Consider the following 18,838-nt stretch of genomic DNA (forward strand, 5'->3'; position numbering starts at 1 on the left):
CCCACTGAACCCATATTCATGCTTGTATCAGTTTTCACAATCGGATTTGCTTCAAAGTATCCATCTTGTATACCAAATTTCAGCCTTCTCAATCTCATGCTGGTAAGCTTGGCATTTTTTTCAAAAGCGCCAGAAGCAGCCAAAAATACTAAATAAAATCATGCTACGTGACAATCACGCTAAATAAATAATTATAATAGGAATATAATTGTGCTACGTGACAATTCAAACAATTCCCAACCAATCCATTCCTTATCATATTTGGCCATTGGAATTAAACAAAATCTTCCACTATGTTGGACTACTGGACCATAAATGATTTCATAATATTTCCACAATTTTTTTTTAATTTAAAATAATTGATTAGCTTGTTAGTTTTTTTTTTTGGGAAAAAATGTCTTACTAGTTACTTTTTTTCCCTGCTTCCAAATACAAATATATTTTATGTTCCACCTCCTTCCAAAGTACGTGACAAGTTGTAATTGATAAAAAAATAAAGTGAAACACAAAAAATGAGACAAAAAATTTGTATTCTTTGCGTTATCTTTGATAAACCTCCTTGTTAGACATAATGACTGAAATCTAGGGAATTACAAAATTTTATTATGCCATCAATCTATATCAATAATACATGATCGATGTATCATAGTGGAGCTAAATCATAAATGTTTTCTTCCCCTTTAATTTAAATGTCATTTTTTTCCTTCTCAATTTAAATTTTTTAAGACACTTCTTCTAAGTAAATAGGAAACCCATAATCCCTTTGAAAAAATGATAGTTGGAGTGCATTTGGCAAACGCAAAAAATGTCCTTAAAAAAAAAAAAAAAAAAAAAAAAACTTTTGAGCTTATTTTGACAGGAAAAAAAAAATCCCTCCTCTATCTTTGCTCTATCGTGTTTTCAATAAATAAATAATCAATAAAGCGCGTCTAAACACACTCTAACTTATTTTTATACTTTTTGGAAACAAATTATTTTAAAATGTTATGACTAAAAAAGTGAAATTAGGGGAAAATAAATATTTTACAGAAGTGCAGTTGCTAGTAGTTGTGCAATATTATTCAATTGTGATGCAACAATAAGTTCGGAAGATTCAGTTGTTGCATTGATAGCTAGGGATTGGAGAGGGAATCTGGTGTTTGCTTTTTCTTCTAAAGTGAACACCATCCCTATCCAAGCCAAGGCAGAAGCGTTACAATGGGCAACTTCCATTGCTATGAAATACAATCTTGTTAATGTAGTTATTGAAAGTGACTACCAAACTTGTATTCAAGGCCTCTCTGCCTCTTGTGCTTCTATTCCTTGCCATATTAGTAATATTTTGTTAGAAAAGAAGGCCTTAGTGCATTTTGTTCATTCATTTTCTTTTAGTTGGGTTCCTAGGGGGGCCAACAAAACTGCTCATGAACTTGGACAATGGTCTCTTTGTAATAGAGTTTTTGGATTTTTTTGGGTTCTAAGGGTGCGTTTGTTTCAATGGAGAATAGAATTGGGAAATTATTTTACACCATCATGTGTGTTTGGGTGCACATGCATGCAAATAAGGTCAAACTGAATTTCATTTTCCCTTGACTGTAAAATACCCCCAGCTGACCCGTAAAACCTTTTACACAATTATTTTACCTTCACTCTATTTTTGGACTACACACCTAAAGAGAGAAAGTGAGAGAGAGATCAAACACAGCCTTAGACACTTCACCTGAAGACAACCCAAGCACATCCTTGCCGATCAGATCGCCATCCTCATCCCCTCCACACGACGGTGAGTGGTATTTACCTCTTCCTTCCTTTCTTTTCTTGCTCAAACCCATCCTTGTCATCGTCCCCTCCATCTTGCACAATACCCAACTCCGATGAAGCAAGACTAGATCGAGCAATGCCCAAACCCGATCTACCCACTACAGCTACTCACACCGATTTGAGCATCCCACCACACCCATCCCTGAAATTTCCAAAACCCATTCCTCAAACCCACCACACCCCATCTATCCCACTCCGACAAACCCACCATTCCCCATCCCTGTACGAAATCCAAGATATATATATATAGTTATTTATATATTTATTTGTATAAATAGACGCGCATAATTTAGCATTGTTCTTGTGAATCTGGTAGCTTGTGAAAGTATATGGCAGCTTGTGAAATTTTTTGGTAGTGCAAAATTTAGCATTGTTTATTATGAATCTAGATGGTTTAACAAAACACATTGCATGGCTGTATATACTAATTGTGTTAGAGATTAGGTTGTTCTTGTGAATCTAGATGGTTTAACAAAACACATTGCATGGCTATATATACTAATTATGTTAGAGATTAGGTCATTGTGTTGGTTGACAGGGTGTGCTTGCTGTTTTGTCATTGTGCTATTGTATACAATGTGTAATGTCTTAATAGCATGCTTGTCTATGTACATCTTATAGCACAATGTTTGTTATTTTTTAGATGAAGAAAAAAACCAAAGCAGCAATTCTTGCCTCAGCTGCATTTGTCCTCCTTGTGGGGGTTGCATTGTTAAGGAAATTGCAGCGTAATCAACTACGTAGGGCACCTTGTGTTAATCATGTAGCCGAAAGAGAGCATTACATAAATAGTATTCTGCATGGAAAGCCTATAGCTTTCCAACAATTATGTGACATCCTCACTCAGGGGGAGCACATACGGCCGACTGTGAACATGTCCGTTAGGAAGCAAGTGCTAATTTTCTTAAACATAATTGGTCATAATGTGAGGTTTTGTGTAATTGGTAGTCGGTTCCATAGATTAACTGAAACTGTTCATAGATATTTTAGGGTCATCCTTAGGGGGATTCTAAAATTATATAGAGCTCTAATAAGACTGCCTAGCGAAGATACACCCCGAGAGATAAGGGATAGTAGAAGATTCTACCCATATTTTAAGGTAAATATTGTAACTTTTGTGTATTTTTGTAATTGTGAAGATTTTGTGTATTTTTTAAATCATTATATTTGTCGAAAATTAGGATTGTGTTGGAGGAATAAATGGCACACATGTTCATGCATTTGTCCCACTTGAAATACAAGGAAGGTTTCGTGGTCTCAAAGATGGAACCACTCAAAATGTGTTAGCTGCCATTAGTTTTGACTTAAAGTTCACTTACGTATTGGCTAGATGGGAAGGCAGTGCACATGATTCGCGTGTGTTAAATGATGCATTCGCTAGACTAGGGTGATTTTCAATTCCCGAAGGTATTATAGGATTATTTCACCTTATGGGTTTTAGTTTTAATCAATTTTGTTCGTTTTACTAAAGAATACTAGTGATTTTAGTTTATTTTGCAATATATGTAGGTAAATATTATCTTGGTGATGCTGGGTATGGTAATAAAAATAGAATTTTGTCACCTTATCGAAGTGTTTGATATTACTTGAAAGAGTTTAGTGATCGTCCTCTTGAGAATGTACATGAATTGTTCAACCTCTGTCACTCATCCTTGAGAACTACTATTGAGCGAGGGTTTAGAGTATTGAAGAAACATTTTCGAGTCTTGGATGTAGAACCATTTTGGTCTTTTGAAACCTAAGTGGAAGTAGTGTTAGCATGTTGTGTGATTCATAATCACATTATGGGGGTTGATCCTACTGACTATATTATGGAAGTTGTAATGAACCAAGTAGAGGCTAGTGGTGGAGAACCGGAAACACGTTTACGTCGGGACTCCACTGAAGAGAGTAGAGTGTGGAATGCTAAGAGAGATAAGATATGCCAAGCCATGTGGTTTGATTATATCAGGAGTGGAGAGTAGTATTTTAAATATATGTGATTCAAAGTTCTATAGTTGTAATACGTAATGTTTTTTTCTATAATTGATGACACTGATATGAATTATAACTATTTGTTGTGTAAGGACAATGTATTTACTATAGACTTGCGGTGGTGTAAGGATAATTATTTTCAATATTAAATTATTATTTCCAATAGTTGTTTTGATTTTTGTGCACATTTGTAGGTTCATTGATGTTAATGCGTGTTTGTTTTGTTATTCATATGCACGCTAATTATTAAATGCTACTCTCACTGTACAATTTTTATATGTAGCAATGTCGAAAGAGAAGGAGAAGGTGGGCACTAAGCAATTCAGGTGGTTACCTCCAATGCACACCACCATGCTTACCCTACTTGCCAAAGAGTCTATGAAGAGCAACAAGCCCTCAAACACTTTCAAGGCAAGCTCCTTTGCCACTGTAGTCAAGGCCATATCTACTCAGTTTGGGGTTGAGTGCTACCCCTCATTTGTGGAGAACCGGTTGCATACGTTAAGGACTATGTGGAGTACCATCCAGACTCTTCAGAAGAAGAGTGGATTTGGATGGGATGACAACCTCAAGATGATCACATGTGATGCCAAGACATATCAGGAGGAAGTTATGGTATGGCTTCCAACAATATTTTGTTAATATAGCCTTCTTTTGATGCTCCTACGATGTGTACTGAGTTATGTTAGTAAATATTGATGTTATGAGTGAATATGGCATCTTATGAGTCAATTTTGATTATTGAAGTGAATATTGAATTTTATTATACGTTCCTTTCTCTCTTACAGGCGCATTGTAAGCATGTCGAGTTTTTGAACAAGAGGATAGAGATGTACGATGAGTTGGCCATTGTAGTGGGTAAGGATATGGCAATAGGTAGCTTTGTTAAGTCATACGTTGATCTTGACACACAATAAGAAAATGGTGATGACACTGAGATTGTGGCTGACAATGGCGAGGAGGGTGTGGTGGATATGGGGAAGAATGTGGTAGAATCATTCACCATCGGGTCCACGGTTTCAAAGTCCCACAAGAGAGGCCGTGCACCTCCCAGTGATGATAGTGTTCTCACTAATCTGTTTGATCAACTTAAGAAAATTGTTGTGGCCTTAAAAGAAATCAACTGGAAGCCTGTTAATTACACTAGTCTTTACTCTGAGGTGATGGCCATGGCATCGGATAGGTATAGTTAAGATATGCTCGTAACTGACTTTGATCATCTGTGTGAAAATAAGAAGGCAACTAGGGGATTTCTAGCTAAGAATGCTAAGTTGAGGAAGTTTTGGATGGATAGTTATTTTTTTACTCGACTCTGGCTTATCTGTTTGGTGTTGACTGTGATGGTAGTTTTTGGATTTGGTAATATGTCGTAGTACTAGTATTCACCTCTGATTGTACCATATATGTAACAGTATTGTATTATCTGTAAGCAGGCTATGTATGTATTTCTAACTTTGGACATACGATGATGGTACGTATATTTTGTGGACTGTTATGCTCTAAGGGATAACAGTTACGTACGTTGATTGTAGGATGTAGTCTTTTGTATGCTTGGGATGATTCAATTGCTCAAGTTATGTATGTTCAGTGTAAGCATGTAAGGCACATGTGTACTATTCTGATACCACTTGTAAGTATCATTTTTGTAGACCATGGAGGTGTAATGCCAATGGTGAAAGTACATTATGTGCCTTTTCATATGAATATTATGAAACTATTTATTGGATGCTCTTTGTTGATGTTGAAGTGGATGTGTACTTCATTTTTGTGTAGATTGGTACAGGAATGCAGGTGTTTCTTTGTTGTTCATTTCATATTTTCCGTGAAATTTTTGAACAAACCAAACATGGGAAAATGAATACAGTAAAACTATTTCCAAAGCAGCCAAACACTGGAAATCGTTTTCTATCCTATTTTCCATGGCGCAACCAAACACATTGAAAGCATTTTCCTTATCGGAAAATATTTTCCCCTTAAATTATTTTACACTCGAAAATACATTTACACTCTAGTACTCCTCTTGTAGTTGTGAATGTTTTGTTGGAGGATTCTTTCTCTGTATCTTAGTTTGTTCTTTTAATAAAAATATTTTTTTAGCAAAAAAAACCTCCCCTCCTTTTTTCCCCCCTCTTTTTGTTACTATTTTATGGGAGCAACTACAGATAACAATTTTCACAACAGTAAAGCTTATTGGTTCTCATTTAAGTTTGCTACCAACATAATATTTTTACCTACTAATACTAACTTGTCACCTCGATAATTGTAAATATTGTGTTTCTAGACCTTTTTTTTTTTATAATTATTTTATGGTGTTCTTACTTCTTAGTCCAAACTCCAAAGAATTTCTTCTTCATTTTTTCCTGATGGAATCAGACTCCAAATCTACCCTTTTGGTAACAATTGCTTTAATAAAAATTTTGGGAAATTCTTAGGTGATCCGGCACAAGAAGGTTAGTAGCTAACATAAAACATAGTTGCTATTTCTCTATGATAGGCTCTATAAGTGCCACATGAAGCCCATTGATGCAAAGCATTTTGGAAGGTCCTTGGTGCATCTCTATGGGCCACAAGTTTGACACATGTTAAGTCCTTATCATCCCTATGGTACAATTTTCCATTTGAAGGTAAAGGTGACACCCTTTATTAGATTGTTTCCCATAATCGCTAGGCTAGAAACTAGACCCTTTATTTTTACTTTTGGGTATAGAGCAAAGTTAAAAAGCTATTTTTAGTACCACTACATATAAAAAAAAGTGTTATAATGGTGGAGTTAAAGGTAAAATTTTTATCTTCATTGCTACAGTGCACAACTATATAAGGCTGTGCACTATAGTTGAGAGCTAAAAAAAAATTCATTTTATATTCTCCATCCGTTTAAAATAAAATTTGTTTGTTTGTTTTTTTTTCTATTCTTTTATTCTCATGCAAAACTTTGAAGAAAAAACACAACTCCCTCAAACTCACTCTCAACTTCCTCAAACGACTCTCTCAAACTTAGGGTTGTTTAAGAACAAACTGACACCGAAAAAACCGGCCGGAGCCGCGCCGATCTAACTGATGAAAGGCTCCACCGAAGCTTTCAGGTATGGTGTCGATAATCCTTTTTCGTGTGTGTGTGTGTGTTTTACATGATTGAATGATTCACATTTACTGCCTGGTTTTCTTTATTTTTTTTCTTTTTGATAGAAACATTTGCAACTTGATTTTGAAGAAGAAGACATAGTGCCAGGATTTATATTATATTATAATATAGGGTAAATTACATAATTGGTGCCTATCCTTTACACTATATTTCAATTTAGTCCCTAACCTATCAATTGTGTCAATTTAGTCCCTAAACTTTTGGAGTCATGTCAATTTGGTCCTTGCCGTTGTGTCTTGGATGGAAATATCTAACGTGTCTAACGATATAATTAAAAAATAATTTTTCTATCACGTCAACGGCCAACAATACAACCATGTCATACTTAAAAAAAATTAAGAACAAAATTCCTCTCACGTGAGTTAGATTAGGGGAAAAAATTAAATCCCTAACTCTCACTCTATCTCGTCAGGCCCTCTCTCCCTCACTCTCACGCCATTAATCCCTAACTCTCTCATTCAATATGAAGTTGCAGGTATCATTATTGATGAGAGCTCGAAAGGAGTGGCAGTAGTGGATCACGTAGAAGTGACCAAATAGTTGTGAAAGTTCTAGAAGGTAATGTGACTAACTACTATGAGCAAATAAGAGGAAATCAAGAAATATGGAGTGAAAGGAAATGATTTGCTTGTATTACCAATAGATCTGACCAAGTCCATTAATATATATATATATATATATATGTATGTATATATATATATATATATATATTGTGCATAGTCATTATACAATGGCTGTAACTGACAAACTGAGTTTTAGTATCTAAAGTCAATCGCCTGGCCTTTAAATACAAACACATGAGGGGGTCATTTTTTTTTTTTTTTTTTTTTTTTATAAGTATGACATGGCTGTATTCTTGGCAGTTTATGTGATAGAAAAACTATTTTTTAATTATACTGTTATACACATTAGATATTTCCATCCAAAACATAACAACAAGGACCAAATTGACACGATTCCAAAAGGTTAGAGACTAAATTGACACAATTGAAAGACAAGTGACCAAATTGAAATATGATGTAAAGGATAAGGACTAATTATGTAGTTTACCCTATAATATAATATACTTTAATAATACTGTGTAGTTTTAAACATTTATTTTTAAACCATTTAATGAACTCGTGCCTAGCTTTCTTTATTTTTTAAACTATGGCGTTTTAGACTTTTTTAAATTAAAAAAAATATACTCAACTCAATTATCATGGCTTTTGAGTGGAGGAGTTGTGGTGTGCTTTTGGGTCCGTTTGGATTGAGTTTATTTTTGCTGAAACTGAAAACACTATAGCGAAATAATTTTTAAATATGTGAATAGTGCCGTGGAAATCATTTTTAATGAAAAAGTGGCTGAAAAGTGGAATTTGTGGGACCCGTGAACAGTGCACTGTGCACTGTTCATGGTTGACTTGGTCAAATAGTGCGACTGGAAAAAAAAAAAAAAAAAACGAAAACGCAATTTTAGTGTGCGTGTGGGTCCCAGCTTCAGCAAAACGTAAATGCTACAGTGAAAAAGCTGGATTAAGTTGAATCCAAATGCTCACTTTGTGTTATAATCATTTTTCCTCTCCTTTGTCTATGTTTGTTTCTCACTAAAAAAAAAAAAGAAAAAAGATAAATTTGTATATATATAACTAGTCGGAAACCCGTGCAACGCACGGGATCTTACCTATTTATAATAGACTAAAATAATTTTATAAAATTTTAAATTGATTATGAAACTATACTATTGTGTGAATTGTTCCTATTTTTTTGAGTTACAATTTGATGAATAAGCCATTGCTTGAACATGCAATGGGTTGCAACAAATCTAGCTAACAAATTTAGATATTGAAAAAAAAATAACTAAAAAATTCTAATGTTAAAACGTCCGAAAGGAAAAAATATATATATATATATATTTATATATATATATATATATATATTTATATATATATATATATGACTACCAAATAGAGAAAATATAAGAGAAAGATAGGTTACCTTCAAGAGAATAATCCATAGTTATAACAGTTGAAATTTGCTAAACTGTTTCAAATATTGCAAAAAATTGAACCCAAAAATTTAGATGGTCAAACTTTCAAAAGACAATAAAATTTAAAATCAAAAGATTCAAAACCTACAAATTATAAAAACAAAACAAAAACAAAAAGTCATTATTGCGAGACAATTTCAGTAAGGATGGAAAGCTTTTCTAAATTTTTTTTATCCAATTCTTTCTAATTGATGAAAAATTTGGTTCAAACATTGTCAAACACTTTGAAGGTGCAAATAATATAGGCTTCTAACATAATCTTTAATTAATAAACAAAGAAGCATGACACCATAAGAGAAAACATAAGATAACATATAGTGCATATACCTTACTCCACAGTTGTGAAAAAATATCCACACAAAAGGAATTGAAAACTTTTACAACAAATGCAATAAGCTACTTCTGATGTGAGACAACCTAACATACGTCTCCATAAGGTAAAGCTTAAGGTTATATAATCTAAAATAATATAGAATATAGCATCTGAACCACACAAAAAGTTAGCAAACTTACCATAATACTTGTAGTTATACTATATATTGTAAAGTACCACTCCATCGCCAATGAAAGTCATGTAAAATCTCATGGGGCCTGGAAGAACAAACAGCCGCAAGATCACCTCCACCAGACACAAAATAAAAGCAAAAAAAACCTTATTCACAAAAAAGAGAAAAAGCAATAGCAAGCGTACCAAAGAAATTGAAATTTAGGGTTTTCTCTATTAGTGGAGACTGACAGAGGAGATTGCTTTAGGGTTTTCAAAAATTTTGTCTCTTATATATATATATATATATATATATATATAAGACTCCTGTTAGGACTCTCTTTTAATTTAATTTTTTTTAAAATTAAAATGATGATGTGGAAATCTTTTAATTAAAATTAAAAAACTTATTCACAAAAAAGAGAAAAAGTAATAGCAAGCGTACCAAAGAAATTGAAGTTTAGGGTTTTCTCTTTTAGTGGAGACTGACAGAGGAGATTGCTTTAGGGTTTTCAAAGATTTTGTCTTATATATATATATATATATATATAGATAAAAGACTCCTGTTAGGACTCTCTTTTAATTTAAAATTTTTTTAAATTAAAATGATGATGTGGAAATCTTTTAATTTAAAATTTTTTTAAATTAAAATGATGATGTGGAAAATTGTGGGAGTTTCAAAGGTTTCGGTTTTATATATATATATATATATATATATATATATATAGATTTGGGGGTTAAAACAAAATATTATTATTACACTAGATGATTATTTGCTATCATAATGATTGAGAAATTGTTTTAGTAAAAAAAAAAAAGTGTATAAATATAATTTAGGGTTAAAAAAATCACTTGTTAACACTAAACAATTATTTGCTATTATGTGGCGGCGGCATTGGTGGAAGAGTCGGTGGCAGCGGCAAGGGCGGTGGGAGTGGCGATAGTGGCAGCAGTAGCGGTTGCGATGGTTATGATTGTTGTTTATTATAATGGATATATTATTTTATTGTGTTGAAAGCTAAAATAGATCCACTGCTACTGGATGTTTTGAAAAGTGAGTTGGTAAAATAAATAAAGTAACATTTTGTAGTGCTAAATAGCTAAATTTTTAACTTCACTATTGTGGATGGTAACTATAATGCTGCGATTAGTATAATTCCTAGATCAAAAGCAGTTTTGCCTTTTAATATTAGGCAAATATTTCATTCCGTAGGCTTCGTTATCACTGCATTTTCTCATCTATCTAAGACCACTTCGAACCCAGCTTATCTTCATCATTATTTTTATTAATTAACTCAACCATATTAGCTACAAAAGGTTTTTATTTTTATTTTGTGAGACGAACATTGACACGTATAGAGGGAACATCAAATTCAAATGAGTGAACAATATTAATGTGTCAATGTGAATTATGCTTACTTGCAGAATTAGGAAAGTTTAATAACAATAGTTTGCAAAGATGTTGACCATTCTGCCATTTAATATTCACAAAAATAGTTAATAACAATATATTTTGTTGTTACATCTACTAACAAGATGGTCCCTGTGATTTGGTTTCCAAAAATAATAACTTTTTGAAAATTACAATTTCTCCATTGAGATTTAGCATTGTTATAATTTATTCCATGAACTTTCAATCACTACATTTGACCCCTTAAAGTTTGGATTAAAATATAACTTACGAATCAGTCCAAACTAACAAATTTTGCATTTTTTTTAGACAAAACAAATTACTCATTTGTAATTTGACCAATAATAATTTAGTCCCACATTTTTTTTTCAATTGTTACATTTTGATTTCCAAAATTTGGATTAAAATTAAATCGTTTAATTTGAACTGAATCCTAAAGATTCCTTTTAGTCCAAACTTTAAGGATAAAATATAAAAACGAAAATTTTGTAAATTGAATTGTGATAAGATAAAACCACCAAGGATAAATTATAACTGTCCTAAAGATTCAAATTATTTGTTAGAAGTTTCTCCTGTTTTGGTGTTGATAATAGAGCTAACATTCTTATAGTGCATGAATCTCTCCAATATAATTAATCCTTTACATACATTATTGTTGTCATTACCACTTGGTCATAGAAAAAAGCACATGCAATTGTTTGTTGTTAAATAGGGATAGTTACATGTCATAAGCGTTTGCCAAATTGTATAGCAACTCAGATTGGGTTCATTGGCCTGACCTCAGACATCCACTCTGCTTCTTAAGAAGGAAGCTGATGGCTCACCAGCACCAAACCCCAACTCCCTACTCCCCACATAATTGGTGAACCGTTCAATCTTGGTTATCCTTTTAGAGATTCTGAAACTTTATACTAGACACCTCGACACAAGCAATATGCTACTTTAGTCCCACTAAGTAAGAAGTGGCATTAAATTCAAAAGAGATTTCAGCTACACAGAAAGGCCATTATCTATGCATTGGCATCATACAACAAATAAAATTGAACTAGCTGAGAGTGGTACTCCCCATCTCAAACAAAGCTTACTTTTCATAAATAAAATTTCAGCCAAGCTCTCTAACAGGCCCATAAAAGAAAACCCCATAGATGTTGGTTCTAATACTAGCAATTTAAACACACATCATGGGAGACCATAAGCACATGAAACTCCATAACTTTGAGCTGACAGTCCTCAAGTCTTAAACAAATAAAAGAATCATATAAGTAAACCTGTATTACCCCTTGCATCCTGCTACAACGAGAATCAATGTCTTTAAAGTTCCATACAACTGAAACTAAGGTCTGATGATCTTCCCAAACAAAGGATTTCAAAGAGGAATAGGTAATCTATAATTGCGGTACATTCTAATCTGTCCATCCCAGCCGGCTGTCATGACCACAAGGATGTGAGAAGTGAGCTGTGGCAAGGATTCTTCAAAATCTTGTACTCAGATCTGCAATGACATATTGCAAATCCGAAAGAAAGACCTATATTTTCAAATATGAATGGGTAACCCATAGTTGTGGTACGTTCTAATCCGCCCATCCCAGCCTGCAGTCACAACCACAAGACCCCACATGTGAGGAGAACTGAACAAGCTCTGACAAGCATTCTTCAAAAATTTGTACTCAGATTTACATATCGAACTGAACAAGCTTGAATCAGAAAGTTTCTTCTCAGGCCAGGTTGCAGATCCCTTTGGCAAAGACTCCAACAAAAACCCGCGGTTTAGAGAGAAACAATCAGGTGAAGATAGAGGCATTTTTTGGTCGGAATTCTCATCAAAATTGCGATGTTTCGATCCAGTTTTGACACTACTACCCCGTACATCTGCGCTCAATGTTGGGGAGAGAAGTGTTTCAGTCAATGCTTGCATGCCACACCAAGGTATAGCAATTGATGCATTGTGGGACAGGAAACTCTCACTAGACCAAATAGTCTTTGCCCGAGAAGAAACCTTGTCCTGGCTTGCATAGTTCCAGATGTGGACATTTGAATTGTCACTTGCAGAGACAATATGTTTCCCATCTAAGGTAAAAGACGCAGACATCTGGCTTCCCGCATTTTTAAGACCTGAAAATGGAAGACGCAGAGAGTTAACAATTAACAACAAAATGAACATAAACTTCATAAAATTTGGGGAGAATTACAATTATTTTTTTGGGATAGATACGATAGGATTTGAACCTATAATGTCCGCTCCATGATGATTGCTCTTTATCATTAGACTAAGACACTAATTGATTTTGGTGTAAGAAAGATTCGAACCCAAGTCCCTTATTTGACAACAAAGGACTACCAGTTGAATTAACTGGAACCCACCAGAGGAATTACAATTTAGCCTCCTGTGATTTGGTCCTATCACATCTTAGTCCACAAATTTTCAATTGCTATATTTGACCCCTAACAGTTTGGAATTATACGAAATCGTTAGGGTTCCATCCAAATACCCATTAAAGACTTCATTTTAAAATAAACTTTAGGGGGCCAAAATGTCACAATTGAATAGTTTGGGGACTAAATTGTGATAGGGTTAAACCACAAGGGGGCAAGTTGTAATTGAAAAAGTTTGTCCACAAGAAGCAAAATCTGTTAATTTAGACGGAACCCTATGATTTCATTTTAATCCAAGCTTTAGAAGGTCAAATGTAACAATTGAAATTTTATAGATTAAATTGTGATAGGAACAAACCCCGGGGGGTAAAATTGTAATTTTACCTAAAATTTATTAAACAGTTCCGGTAGATTTTAACAAATGGAGACTGCATATGCAAAATTATTAAAAATAATTGTTTGCCATGCATCTAAAAGAACCTTTTTAAATTGCAGAACAGAAAAATGAGAATTATGATTCACAAATACATACCCTTGAATTTGCATATGACATCAACCCCCATAAGAATACGGATTACTGAATCAGCAGAAGTGACCATATTAAGTTAGTCTTTGCTCGTGTCACTTTGGGAAAACTAAAGAGTAAAGCCATATTAAGTTAGTCTTTTCCACTAAATTAGTTAGTAAAAACTAAAAAGAGCACGAATTATAGAACAAAATAGTGGATATAATTTAACAACCTGAAAGCCAGTTATCCTCTTGCCTGGTGACTTCTTTTTTCCCTGTAAGCATATTTGAGCATCCAGTTGCAGATGATTATCTAAAACAAACAAAACACTATAAGTTAGCAATAAACCATGTAAGCATATTTGTATTAAATCAGAATTAGAAAATCTAATGTGCAAAGAATTTATAAAATAAAAAAGTTGATCCATAAAAATTTATTTGACCCTTCAATAAAGTTTTGAGGTTTTGAATTTTCGTGAATAGAACATGTAAGAATAAAATAGAGCATCAGATACTATGATATCATAAACTCAACATGAGGCATTTTCTGTCTTCAACACTTGTCAAACAAGTTATTCTATCTCTACAGAATAGATGGGCAATAAAAGACAAAATCTAAAACCATATATAGATTAATCAATATGACAGCCTATGGTTGTACCCAGTGCATAAAGCTTCCACTTTTTGTGGGGTCTGGGTGAGGTCATGGTAAGCAGCCTTGCCCCAATTTATTAGAGGCTGATACCTGGAATTTGACAGCCTCTTATAAAATTTCAAAAACCATGTTAAACAAATGTATCTAAAATCATCACAACAGCCAGTTATATTATCCATTTATTTCCGCATAAACATGTGAACATGTTTCCATCAATGCAACTCCATAATGCACCTATTCAAATTAACATCAACTCTGCCATTCCTGTTGTTCAGCAATTCTATCATGGATCACTAAGACCACTTAAGCGCCCCACGCGCCACCCCCCCCCCCCACCACACACACACACACACACACACACACCACACCAAAAAAAACCTAGAGAAATCAGTACAGATACGAACATATCCTCAAGCCAATATGCAGACAAGAGAATTCCATCCTGTCAAGAAGTCAGTAGTCAAAAAGTAAATACCAGTTAACCAACTAATTATTATAATTCTTTGTAATTACAACAGTTTTGTTATTTGTAAGTCACACACACACACCCAGTGAATCTTGAACCCATGACCTCACCCTCCATCCCATTATTATATGAGAATGAAGTGCTAGTTTAGCTACAGCTCATTAGCTAGTTAAAACAGGTTCTCTCTCTCTCTCTCTCTCTCACACACACACACACACACACTAGAATTGTAAAGATTAACATGCTGCAGAGATTAACCAAAAACATAAATTCGTTAGGTTGCTCCAGGAAGATATTCATACCTATGATATCATAAAATCGGCAGTTCCCGGTCATGGTACCAACAATTCCTCCCTGCAAAAGTTGATTAATTCAGCATATCATGCTAAATGTTTCATGGCAGAATCTAAACCCATAAAAGTTGCCATACCTTTCCATCAGGCCAATAACACACAGCAGTGACTATCTCTCTGGTATCAATATAATCAACAACCTTACAACCAACAATTTCAGAGATTCGAACTTTTCCATCAATTGAACCGCTGATGAAGTAATTTCCATCCACAGGGTTAAAATTAACACACGTCACTGCATAAATAATAGCAGTATAAAAATCAGTGTGAAATGACTTGAAACAAAATGGGAGAGCAGAGTTAGAAATAAACCAACATAGATCGACTAACATTAAACAAAGCATTGAACAAGTAGATGTTAGAGTTTAATATGAACAATCAGCAGGCTCACCATAATTATTATGGGAGAAAACTCTTAGGCATCTGTCACATCCCACTTGCCATAGACAAACCGTCTTATCAACAAAGGATGACAGCAGAAACTGAGGCCAGTACCCAAAAAACGAAAATGGCATCAATACTCATCAAATTCAGGAAGCAATAAAATAAAAAGTAAAAATAAAAACCTTGCTTGATTCCAAATACTAACCCCCTTCATGGACCATGACAGATCCAAGATGTCGCCGCTATGTCACTGAAACTCATGTAGAGGCTTCTCCCATATCCGGAAAACCTTTGTACGGAGAATGGCACAAACTGAGCCTGAAGATTTCCTCAATTTCTCCATCTTACCAAATTTCCCTTTGTCAACATCGAGAACAGACAATTTGGAAAGATGATTCCCTGTGAAGTATACACATGAAGGATCAATTTCTAGATTTTCAAAAGCCTCTGAGCTCTCTTCCTCAATCACCTTCCACACACGCACAATTCCATCTTTGCCAGCACTTGCCAAGTATCCTCCATCAAGACTAAACTTCATTGTCAATATTGGCCCCTCATGTGCTACAAATTCCTGGCAAACATAAAGGGAGGACAGTTCTTTGGACCTCTTACTATAGGGATGAACCCGAACTCTTTGCATCCCCGTCCCTAATGCTGATTCAAGATCACTGGTCTGTAGAGCAGCAGTATCAACAATACATGCTGCAGCACCTAATGACCTTAGCCAAACCCCCCCCCCCCCCCTCTCTCACTTTCTTTTTTGCATCTACCAAATACCTTGCCTCATCAATTTCTCTACGCAAGTGATGATGAACCAAAGGAGAAGGCCCAAAATTTCTATGAAACTCTTGAAAACTAATGGATCGATTGGAACCCACTTCACGTAGTCTACTAAGCATTCCATCCTGCCCCAATTCATCCACAGCAAACTCAGTTCCATCGTCCAAATTCTTGATTTTACACACAAAATTATCCTCTGAAACACCATTTTCTAAGGATTCTGGCACTTCATCTGACATGGTACTAAGAGAAAATCCCTCTTCAAAACCCTGAGTTCTCAGCACTGCCCCACTACTTTCCATGATTCTGTCAATAGCCATTTCAATTCACCTGCATGTATTTCTATAACACATACTTTATTGTTACTATTTGTTAACATTGTTTAAACGACAGTTTTTAATATTTAAATAATATTAAATATATTTTTATACACTTTTTCACCTATACATATTTTTAAAAAAATACAAACAACGTTATTAGAACAACATTACCTAACGGGACTTATAATATTTAAACAAACAATACTAGAAATTTTTTACCAAAAAGCTCTTATTGTGCCAAGGGTGGTGAGGTAAAAGTGCAATTACCTTGTTTGTAACCGCGCAAGAGAGTAAATTCAATAACTTTCAACTCTGTGGTCTCTTCAACCCATTAATGGCTGCATTAGTAGTTTTCAATGTGGTCTCTTCAATCCATTAAAGAAAAAGTCTCTTCAAAGAGGTAAAAACTTACACAATTCCACAAAATCATATAGAAGACATGCAAAATGATGTGATAAGGTCTAAATATATGTCGTTTTAATGTGAAGAATCATCCACCGAAACGCCAAAAGAGACAACGGCGATCATATCCCCCGATCTTTTCATATATGCCCACGTCTTTTTGGATCATCTCTAACTCACTCACACCAATTACAAATAATAAACAATTGGTGAATAAAGTAACCTCCATTTTCTAATTAGTCAAGTAAATTAAACCCTCCATTTGGATTAAGTGTTGGATTCGACCCACTAACAAACAACAATATACCCAATCATACACACATTTTATCTCAATCAATCAATGACAAATATGTAATCCTCTCTCTCTCTCTCTCTCTCTCTAATTGATTCTCCACCTAGCTACTACACCAATAAAATCCCATAAAAACCTTTTCTTTTTCTTTAAGCTTTCAACTAGCCCTACAAAAGCAAAACCCTCTTTCCCTTCTCTTCTCTGTGACCATCTTAATTAGGCCCCCATCAACGAGAAATTATTAGAACCTACGGGAGGACTGCTGACTTGGTCCTCCCAAGTCCTACCAACCAATAAAAACATGACAGCCGTTAAAAAAAGATGAGTCAGCTTCCACTAGCTACACAAACCTAACTTTGGGTTAAAAAGCAAACTAAACTCATCCACAAAATTACAAATTTCAATCAAACCCATACATGACAGCCGTTAAAAAAAAGATGAGTCAGCTTCCACTAGCTACACAAACCTAACTTTGGGTTAAAAAGCAAACTAAACTCATCCGCAAAATTACAAATTTCAATCAAACCCATTATCTTATCTGCGATCTGCCTCTTTCTTTTTCTCCCTATCTCTATTTCGGTAATCGCATCAAAACCAATTCTTCAAAGCTAGCAGCAAACCCACAACCGAATATAACTGATACAATCTTGATTCAAGCTTTCGAATATCAATCTTTGCCATTTCTTCAATATTGTTAATTTGGAAAAAAGAAAATGAAAATCAGACCTCCTTGATAATTTTGGGATAATGATTCTGATGTTTTATTCACATTCCCTTATACAGATGAGAACAACGTTTCCCATAAAAACAGATAAATAATGACAACAACTTTCAAATCAAGGAACCCAGCAACATGCAAAAGCAACACTCAAATGCAAAAAATCTCCTCTCATAAAATAAAACCATGATGAAAAAAAAAAAATCGCTCTACACCTTCATCTCATCATCACAATCAATGTTGAGATTGAAGTGGGCATGGGTTCCATCTCAACAAAGAACCCAAAACTCCAAATCTGTCTCTCCCCACCACCGAAATCCTCAGGTCCCTACCGAATCTAATACCAAAACCGGCCGCCCAAGAGCTTGTGACGTCTGTTGACTATGTCACTGCGTTGCGCTCCACGGCCAAGACTTCTAGGGATTTTAATTTTCAACTGAGCAGAGAGTGTGAGGAAATAGCAAAATAGAGAGAGGGAGAAAAAGAAAGAAGATAATGGGTTTGATTTTTTCCAGTGGGTTTAGTTTTGCATTTTAACCAAGAATCAAGTTTTTTTTTTTTTTTTTTTTTTTACAAGATAGAATTCTATTCTAACCTAATTTAAGTGTATATGTGTGTGAAGCTCTCTCCTAGAGACTTGAACTCCGACCCTTACCCCCACACCCCACAAGTACTTATACTTGTGGAGTGACTATCGCACCAAGGGTGTGCGGTAATAGAGTCAAGTTTCTTTGTAAGTGTGGTTAAT

The 18,838-nt window shown here is 34.5% G+C and overlaps 1 pseudogene; it reads right to left on the reverse strand.

Annotated features, from left to right (window-relative positions):
• Nucleotides 1-11,956: 11,956 nt before the first annotated feature.
• Nucleotides 11,957-18,566, reverse strand: LOC115975203 (annotated as a pseudogene).
• Between the last annotated feature and the right edge of the window lie 272 nt (nucleotides 18,567-18,838).

This window comes from Quercus lobata, chromosome 2 (genome assembly GCF_001633185.2).
Source record: "Quercus lobata isolate SW786 chromosome 2, ValleyOak3.0 Primary Assembly, whole genome shotgun sequence".
NCBI lineage: Eukaryota > Viridiplantae > Streptophyta > Magnoliopsida > Fagales > Fagaceae > Quercus > Quercus lobata.